This window comes from Apteryx rowi, unplaced genomic scaffold (genome assembly GCF_003343035.1).
Source record: "Apteryx rowi isolate R43461 unplaced genomic scaffold, aptRow1 scaffold_344, whole genome shotgun sequence".
In the NCBI taxonomy this organism is placed as follows: domain Eukaryota; kingdom Metazoa; phylum Chordata; class Aves; order Apterygiformes; family Apterygidae; genus Apteryx; species Apteryx rowi.
The window spans coordinates 101,667-109,951 of record NW_020449908.1 but is presented as its reverse complement, the minus strand read 5'-3'; the positions used below and the strand labels follow the sequence as shown (position 1 = coordinate 109,951).

The 8,285-nt window shown below is 36.5% G+C and overlaps 1 long non-coding RNA gene across 1 annotated transcript; it reads left to right on the top strand.

Moving 5' to 3' along the window:
• The first annotated feature begins 508 nt into the window (after positions 1–508).
• LOC112969373 lies at positions 509–4,275 on the top strand. The gene is made up of 3 exons (XR_003254705.1): positions 509–540; positions 2,836–2,903; positions 3,770–4,275. It is a non-coding gene; the product is annotated as an uncharacterized LOC112969373 (long non-coding RNA).
• Positions 4,276–8,285: the final 4,010 nt, after the last annotated feature.

Sequence of the window (8,285 nt, the reverse complement as noted above, 5' to 3'; positions counted from 1 at the left end):
GAAGTGTTTATGCATTATTATTTTTCCCATAAGTGGCCATTGCTCAAAAAGCTGATATTTTTTACAGCAGACTGATACAAAGGGATGTAATTTGAATAATATTTTATCGTATCAAAGAAAAACCCAAAGAAGAAAAGACAGAACTGCTATTCCAAAACCACAAGACTCAACTTATCAATCTTCTTAAGGAATAAATTGATAGCAAGAATTGCTTAGCTTTTTCATCAGTAGACTTCAAAGCATTTATTAAGGCAATTAATATAATTACCCTCATTTTATCTAAGGGAAAATGTAAAAAGCTCACCAATTACATTCCTTAAAGGAACAGGCAAGTGAAACAATAATGGCCACTGTCTACTTGAAAGAAGTAAACTGAAGTAGCCTGAAGCCTGTGTTGGGTCATGTGGGCTAAAGTAGCTTTCGTGAAGTCTGAAATGACGCTGAATGTTACCTCATGGAACTATGCATGTCAGTGGAATGAAAGAAGCAGAGTCCTACAGAGAGGCAGAAAATCATCTGTAGAGTAACCCTGAGAAAACGGTGAGAGAGCTTTGGGTAGAGCGCTGAGTAAGTGGAGAATTGCAACAGTGAACAATAATCCTGCTACCTTGTGTTGATTTCCTTTATGCTCGGTAAAACAGGTGTCCATGTGCTTTCCTGTGAATAACCAGAATAACCAGAATTGCATCAAGGAGGTCCATCATCCATCAAAAGTGTTTCACTTCACTTTAGCTTGGTCTTSTTCTGTAGCTATTTCAATACTTTGGTGCAAGCCTCATGTATGAAGGAGACAATCCAGGTCCTTACCTGAGTTGCAGTCATTTAATTAATTTGGACTCCTGTTAAATTGGTATAGATTATTCCAAATAAATCCTGAAAAGGCAAATGGCTTTAGAGAGAGAGAGCTTTGAGAACCTGTTAACACTGAAGTAAGTACAACATACTCTGTTTTCTTATGTGTGACTCCAAATAATTAATTATATTTAACTTTCAAAAACTTAGTGGAGAGAATTTTTTACAGCAGTCCAAGTTGTTAGCTAAATCCCATGTCATTTTTCGATCACTTTACTCTCTTGAATGTGTGGGCTATCTCTTAAGCAAATACAGTCAAAGCGAATTGTTGAACAATCTAAACTATCTCCACTCAAGCTGACAGTTGTACTCGCTTTCATCTGTAGTCTCCCCTGCAAAGCTGGAAGCCTTTTAACATGTCAGTCAGCTGTGCAAACACCCATAGCACATGTGTGTGAACCTCTTAGGCAATTATTTGTGGAAAAGACTTACAATGTGAAGATATAATATTATTCTGGTAACTGGCACATTGCCGATTATGATAACTACTTAACCAGATTTTCCTGTAAACATACCAGGTAATTTTTAAATCAGTCTGTAAAAAATTCTACACATCATTTTGGAAAGGAAGCTACCTTTAAAAATGTGGACATACAGAGATTTTAGGTCAACGTGAAGAAAGCATAAATCTGAGGTCGGCTTATCTTTGATTACAGCTCTGTTCTGTCAGGTTTCATACTCAGAAAAAAGCTTGGTGACTAAGTTATGAAACCAAGCAACATATTCCTTTTAAAGGCATGGTCTCTTTATTGTTGCGACTTGTTTAGCATATGTGAAAGACTAATTAATTATTCCCTTGTGCTGGATGCATATTTTCAAATATGTGATTTCAGCCAATCCTAAAAAAATGGAGTCCATTACATGTTTTCTATTTATCCTGAGAATTCCACAAACTAAAACAATGGAGAGAAGAGTGTAAACAAATTAATTCATAACAGATGGAATGAAAGTACATTTTGGAAAGCACGGAGTTACCATTTCATGGTTATGCAGTCTTTGACCCTTCCGTATTTCTACATGGCAGCAGAAGATGATTTAAAACTTTCCTGGACAAGAATCATACACACGTGAAAAGATAAAGCTTCACATTTTATAAATAGTGCTTGATACCTGCATTGCAGCTTATCAGGGAAAAACTCCTGATAGTTCAGTGTACCATTAAAGCTTTCTTTGTGCTTGCAAATTCTTTTGCATCTGAATGATAAAAGGATGATATTAGGAACACATTAACTTGTGTTTACTAATTTTACAAGTTCTTAAATGTCTGTCAGATGAAATACCCTCGGAGGCACTCAGCGGAGAGTGCCAATACTGAGAACAAAGACCACTGCTTTCTGTTGTTAACTGTTTCTTTCAAACATCCACAGGAGATATAAGATGGATTTAATGCTATTGACTGATCTTGCTTTGCTTATGGAAAGTTGTAAACAGGTATTTGGTTTAGTGTAGAAGTGAGGAACAGCATTTTATTCTTTATACATAGTTTTGTCAAAAATGATGAGAGTAATTAATGATCCTCGCCATGTTTTTCTTCACTTCTGTGCAAACTCTCTCAAGAGTAGCAAATATGAGCAAGATTCATGTGAGCAGACAGGTCTTTAGCTGGCCATATTGATGTCTATGGCATTTGCCAGTTTTCAGTGTTTGATGCATCCAGTAGGTATGAGAAAGAGCTTTAAGACCTTTCTCTCTTCCTTTTGTGCTTAGATGGCTTCCATTTGTATACTCTTTGAGGATCTTATATTTAATATGTTTATTCGTGCAAAATCATTGTAATGATGTATAACCTATAGACATCCTGAATAATACACATCTCTAACTTTGTAATTCTTGCTCTGAGTTTAGTAATCTTTATTAGATTAGCCATCTAGTCTCCCTTTAAATACTTCAATTGATAGAAAATCTACTCGTAACCTTTAATAAATTGTATAAGTAGTTAATTAATCTGAGTTTAAAATACTGGATCTTTTTTCCACTTTCTAGATTCAGAGTCCACCCACTGGGTCACATTATACCTGCATGAACTAAGTTAAGAGCCACACTATGAACAGGTATCTCTCTCCTTGTGAACAACATCAACCACAGTAGCTTTCTCTGTAAAAATGACTTGTTGAACATGCCTTTGAATAATTCATGATGTAGGCTACTCATGAGAAAATTATTGCAATTATTAAGAATTTGAAATTCAAAATTTGAAGTTAGTTAGTTGGTCTTATGTAATTAGTATAGAGAAAGACTCCCATGTAAAAGATTCCAAATAAGACCCCAAAAATTAATCAAAGGAAGTGTTCATCAAGTATTTGTCTTTAAAATGGGTTGACAGTGTGAATATTTATATTTGTGGTATATAAAACTTCTTTTATTGCTTTTGCTTAGTATTTCCTTAGAGTTCACTTCTTCCAGAAGCATTCCTATAAGCATGCTCATTTTTTGAACTGTTTGAAGAGCCAACATAGAAAGAAGGCAAGCAATCTAAACAAATTAGATTTTTAAAAATTCTTTGATATATTCATCTGACTCTAAAAAGCTTATGTATAAAGTAAATTTGTCTAACCAAATCACTGAGATTATGTGTTTCTGGGTGCCTTCCAATTTAGCTAAAATGTACTGGCTTACATCAAACAGGATTCTTTACCTTTTTTCCTATTCCTTTTGGCTTTGTCTGTGCTACTATATTTGTTATTTTGTGTTTTTCTTCTTATTCTATCAGCTCTAATATGTAACTTCTAGTGTATTGTGTGAATGTGTTTAATTTCTAAGTCAACTGTGTCAGTTAAGCTCTCTGTGTACATCTGAGCCCTAAGAGATTTAGGCTCTGATTCAAGAAAGCACTGAAGTGTATAGCTGAATGTTATGCTGAAGGCAATTTCCTGGATCACAGCAATGTAAGAGAATGGATGATCTATTTTTATTTCAGAAGTGCTGTGTGAGACACGAAATTACCATCTTCTCCGTCTTACGTTGCAATTTAGAGTCTGGATAACTGCAACTCCTTAGTAACATTCCTGCCCGCTGACTCATAGCAGATGTAAGCCTCAGCACTACAGAATTTAATAGCAAAAACAATCACAGTCTGGGAAGGGCTCTGGAATTCTTTGCATCAGCTTAAGAAGATTTAACAACTTTGAATTCTGTCCAGAGGGTAAAGGTAAACATTGAAGGTACCTGTGAGGGAGGAAGAAGGAATTTGGGGTAATTTCTAAAGTACTGGATTAAAAGTAATGTATATTCAAAGCCCACAGAACTGGTGCAACGTTATGTTATGATCTATGAATGTTGCTTCAGCAGGATCTAGCTATTTTGCCATGATACTACATTAGTCTGTTAATAAACCTCAAACTCAAATCTGTAGTTTCTGAATCTATAATACTGTTTGGCTATATGAACAAGGCTGCTCTTGAGGCCTGAAAGTGGATGAAATCTTGAATGACTGTCTGTTACTCAGAAGAGGAAACTGGGTGTTGATTTATGTAATATCATCTAATTAAAACAAAGCAAAATTTGTGCATGAGTGTGATCGTTAAAACCTGTTTGAATTTTAAGAAAGCAAATAGGAAAAAAATTCTGCTCAAGTCACTAGCTGGCCTTTTGGCAGACAAATTCTCTGACTCTTATTATTATTGTATGTGTTAGCACTGCAATTCTTATTGCCACTTTACAAACAGAAATCAACATCTGAATTTCATCTGGTTTGCTGTCTCCAGAATTCAAGAACAAGAAAACAGGCTGAGAGTTCAATATTTTCATAGCATAGAGTTTTTCTAATATCGTCAAGTCTATTTAGTAGCTTGTTATTGAATGACTCAAAACCCATGACATTTAGGAGAAATTTGGACACTGGATTGTCTGAGTAGCCTGTAAAGAAAGCCCAGGCACAGACAGAATACAAAAGAAAAATGTTCAAAGGTACCTTTCTAGAATTTCAATTAAGCTATAGGAGAAATCTTTTCTGCACAACAATACAAGTGCACATTCCAAGTATAAACTTTGAATAGTATATGAGTAACCTCATATGGATAAAGTTTCCAAGTTTCGCGAGAGTTGCCCATAAACCTCTATGTTGCTAAAATAAAAGGCGATCCTTTTTTTCAGCTGTTAAGGGCTTGTACCTTCAACTCGAAAATGCTACACTGGTTTTATCATTCTAAAATGATGTGTGATATTCAGTCTACACGTCTATTATCTGAGATTAAGATTTCTCTGGGAAGGGGTGCCCCCAGCACAAGTTTTCTTTCTTTACTGGCAAACACTGGTATTACGAGAAAAGTCTTGGAAGTGTTTCAGCACATATTATCTCTTTGGATCTGCTAGTATCAGCAACACAAAAATATTTGCTAAGTTATGTGATTGTTTTCATCTGTGGCATAGACTAAGATTTGTAATTTGAGGGGGGAAATTTTTGAAATGAAGAGTGTTTTTACTTCATTATGTGTGAATGTTTATCAGCAGTTGTAGCCTCTCCCTTCACTTTTAATTATTTTACCCTGCAAGTACATTTCTGAATAATGCATTTTAAATAGCTATATAACAACCAGGGTAAATATTTAAACAAGTGGAGAAATCAGTTTGAGAAATGACTTTCAAAGCAGTCTTCCAAGACTGAGATTTTGAGCTTCGCTTGAACACAGCTGTAACTTTACATATTACCAGAGACGATGGATTTACACTTTCAAAGAACTGTCAGTAAAGCAAACTTTTCTGAAACTTTGTGTAGAACTGTGGAAACCTAAGTAATCGGTTATCAGCGTTAGTTCCAAGACTGAATCTGTTGGTTTAGTTAGTGTATGTAAAGCACTTTGAACATATGTGGGGCCTGATCCCATCATATGACAATTTGCCACTTTTTAAATCACTTCTAGTTTTGATTACTGAGTGAACAGACTGTTGCCAAATCTCATGTAACTGGAACTCTGGGATCAGATAAACTACAGGAATTTACACCTGCTTAGAAACTGGCTCAAAGGTATAGGTAATTATACATTTTGCAGAGCAAAATTGTGAAGGGACTCAGATTGGTGACAAGGGCTTCCAAATCCTTTATTTGTTCCCTTTCAGCAGAATTATGTTTGGGAAGTCACACTTTGGCCACAATYACAATTTAATGTTATTAACCAGATGTCACCAAGTCCACTGATCTCAGCATGTTCCCATATGGCAACACTCAAGTTTTTGCTGTCTTGTGAGAACGCACACTCTGGAGTCCTGCCCTTTGCAGCACCAGCGCTGCTCACTGTCTTCTGCCCCTTCTTGTTCTTTCTACTGGGCAGGAACAGACACAGGGAAACATGCTTAGGTCAGCCATTTCCTTTCACAGCCTGAGTTTTTGTGCATCTTCCTAGTCTTCACCTTTCACCTTTTTTTGGAACAACAGCACAAAGATTTTGCTCTCCCGGACATTTGTTCATGCTTGAGGCCCATCCTGCAGTTTTGCCCTGTGTACTCTCTGTTTTAATGTCTCCCCTTTTTCTGAATAACAGCTCTGTCAAATGCAGCTCACAGTTGTTCCCTCTTAATACTCCCTTAATTCTTTTATGATCATAGTGAGCTTAAACATATCTTAGGTGACTTGAGCGATGTATTTAAATCATCACATTCAGAACTTGATTTATGAGAGAGTATTCCTACATTTCAGCGTGTCCTCTGAACATATCTCAGTTCAGTGCCAAAGCCGATGTAGACAAACTTGTCTTCCAAGTGCAGCCCTCATGAAATTCCCCATAAGAGGAATATGCTTTAGACAGAGGTGTCCTTTGAATAGAAAGGTGACTCCATTTGAAGATGACAAACCAAACCAGCTGCACAAACTCTACACTCCTCAGCACTTCATTCCTTTTCTGCAGCTTTCTTGCAGTAGCTCGCACATGCTGTAAGATACGTGGTCTGACTTGATTGTGCCTGGTAGTCTTCTATTTTTTTATTAACACAAACTGTTCTGAACACTGTGTAAGAGGTACCTGATAGTCTCTTTAAAAAAATAAAATCATTATAGCTATAAAGATGTACAGTCCTTTAAGACTGATGCTGCATTCAAGCATTCAAAATTAGCAAAATCATGATAGAACAGTCCAAATATTAAGATTAATGAGAGTGAGGACAGTGTTCTTTTAAAATGAAAATTACACAAAATTAAGCAGAACAGTTTAATATGGATCTTTTGATGAAAGAAATACAGTCTCTTCTCTCCTAGAAAGCATACTTAGGCCACATGTGGAGTAGGGACTGAGATTGTCAGAGAGAGAAGGTCATTTGCAGGCTGTCCAGATAACTAAGGTACTCTGCGGTCACTCCTTTCCCACGACAGAGAGAATGTCACTGCCACAGGTGGCAACAGCTGCTTTCAAAATAGTAGTGGCTGCAACAGCCATAATTACCACTATCAATAAGGGTAACATGCATATTTTTTATCATGACTCAAAACCTCTGAAATCCAGATTAATATCAGAATTCAGTGCCAGGCAATTTTTGCAGATCTATTTTTTTCAAGCCTGAAATTTATAGGATTTCACTGCTTTAAATAAGAACAGAACTTGTCACATTTAATAACAAAGTTTCTAATTCAAATAATATAACATCTATTCGCTTAACATGAAGAACAACTTACAGGCATGATTCAGAAGATTTATGGCATAGAAATAACTTAGCCTAAGATTTTCAGGTTACACTTTCTACTCAAGAAACATTTATAAATAATTTATAATGGATTCTTTTGGAATCCTTAGAGATAGCTTTCAGCTTATTCTAGTGCTTAGCAGGTTAATGGCAGATGTTGCATATGTGCAAAATGCTTAAAAATCCTTTTCAGGTAGCTGTAAGCTGAGTCAGTGGGGCCACACAGCGCTCTCAACATCATGTGTATCAGTCCAGTGCCAGATGTGGTATAACAAAGATTCATACAGATATATCTGGGCCTCATAACTCGTTCTGGAATTTTCTGGGCTGTACTACATGTTAATGTACACAAAATATCAATGTGCACAAAAGTCTGATGCTTCCTGGAAGTATCAATTTTATTTCACATTTACTGTGCAGTAATTTTTCATATGCACTGTAGAAACGTATGAGATTTCTGGACATAGAATAGGGTTGGTCAGATCTACTTAAAAAAATCAAGTGTGTGGGAGCTCTAAGCAAAGCTACTGAATCTTCTTGATCCTTTACGACATATAACAAAATAATCAAGTATGTGGGAACCACAAGGCACATATTTCAGGGGATCAAAAGAAGAAAAATTCTAGGAGCTGTTTGCAGGTGGGAAGTGACAAGAGCTTCCCAGGTCCTCATGCAACTGCAGGATGCATCTGGCCTTACGGTGCAGCTGGATCTTAGAGCCGCCTTCCTAAAGTCAGTCTCTGCTGACAACTCATTTCCTCTTCCACTGACTTTCTGTCCTGAATCTTCTGTTTCTGCAAAGTGGGTTTGGTTGCCTCTTTAGC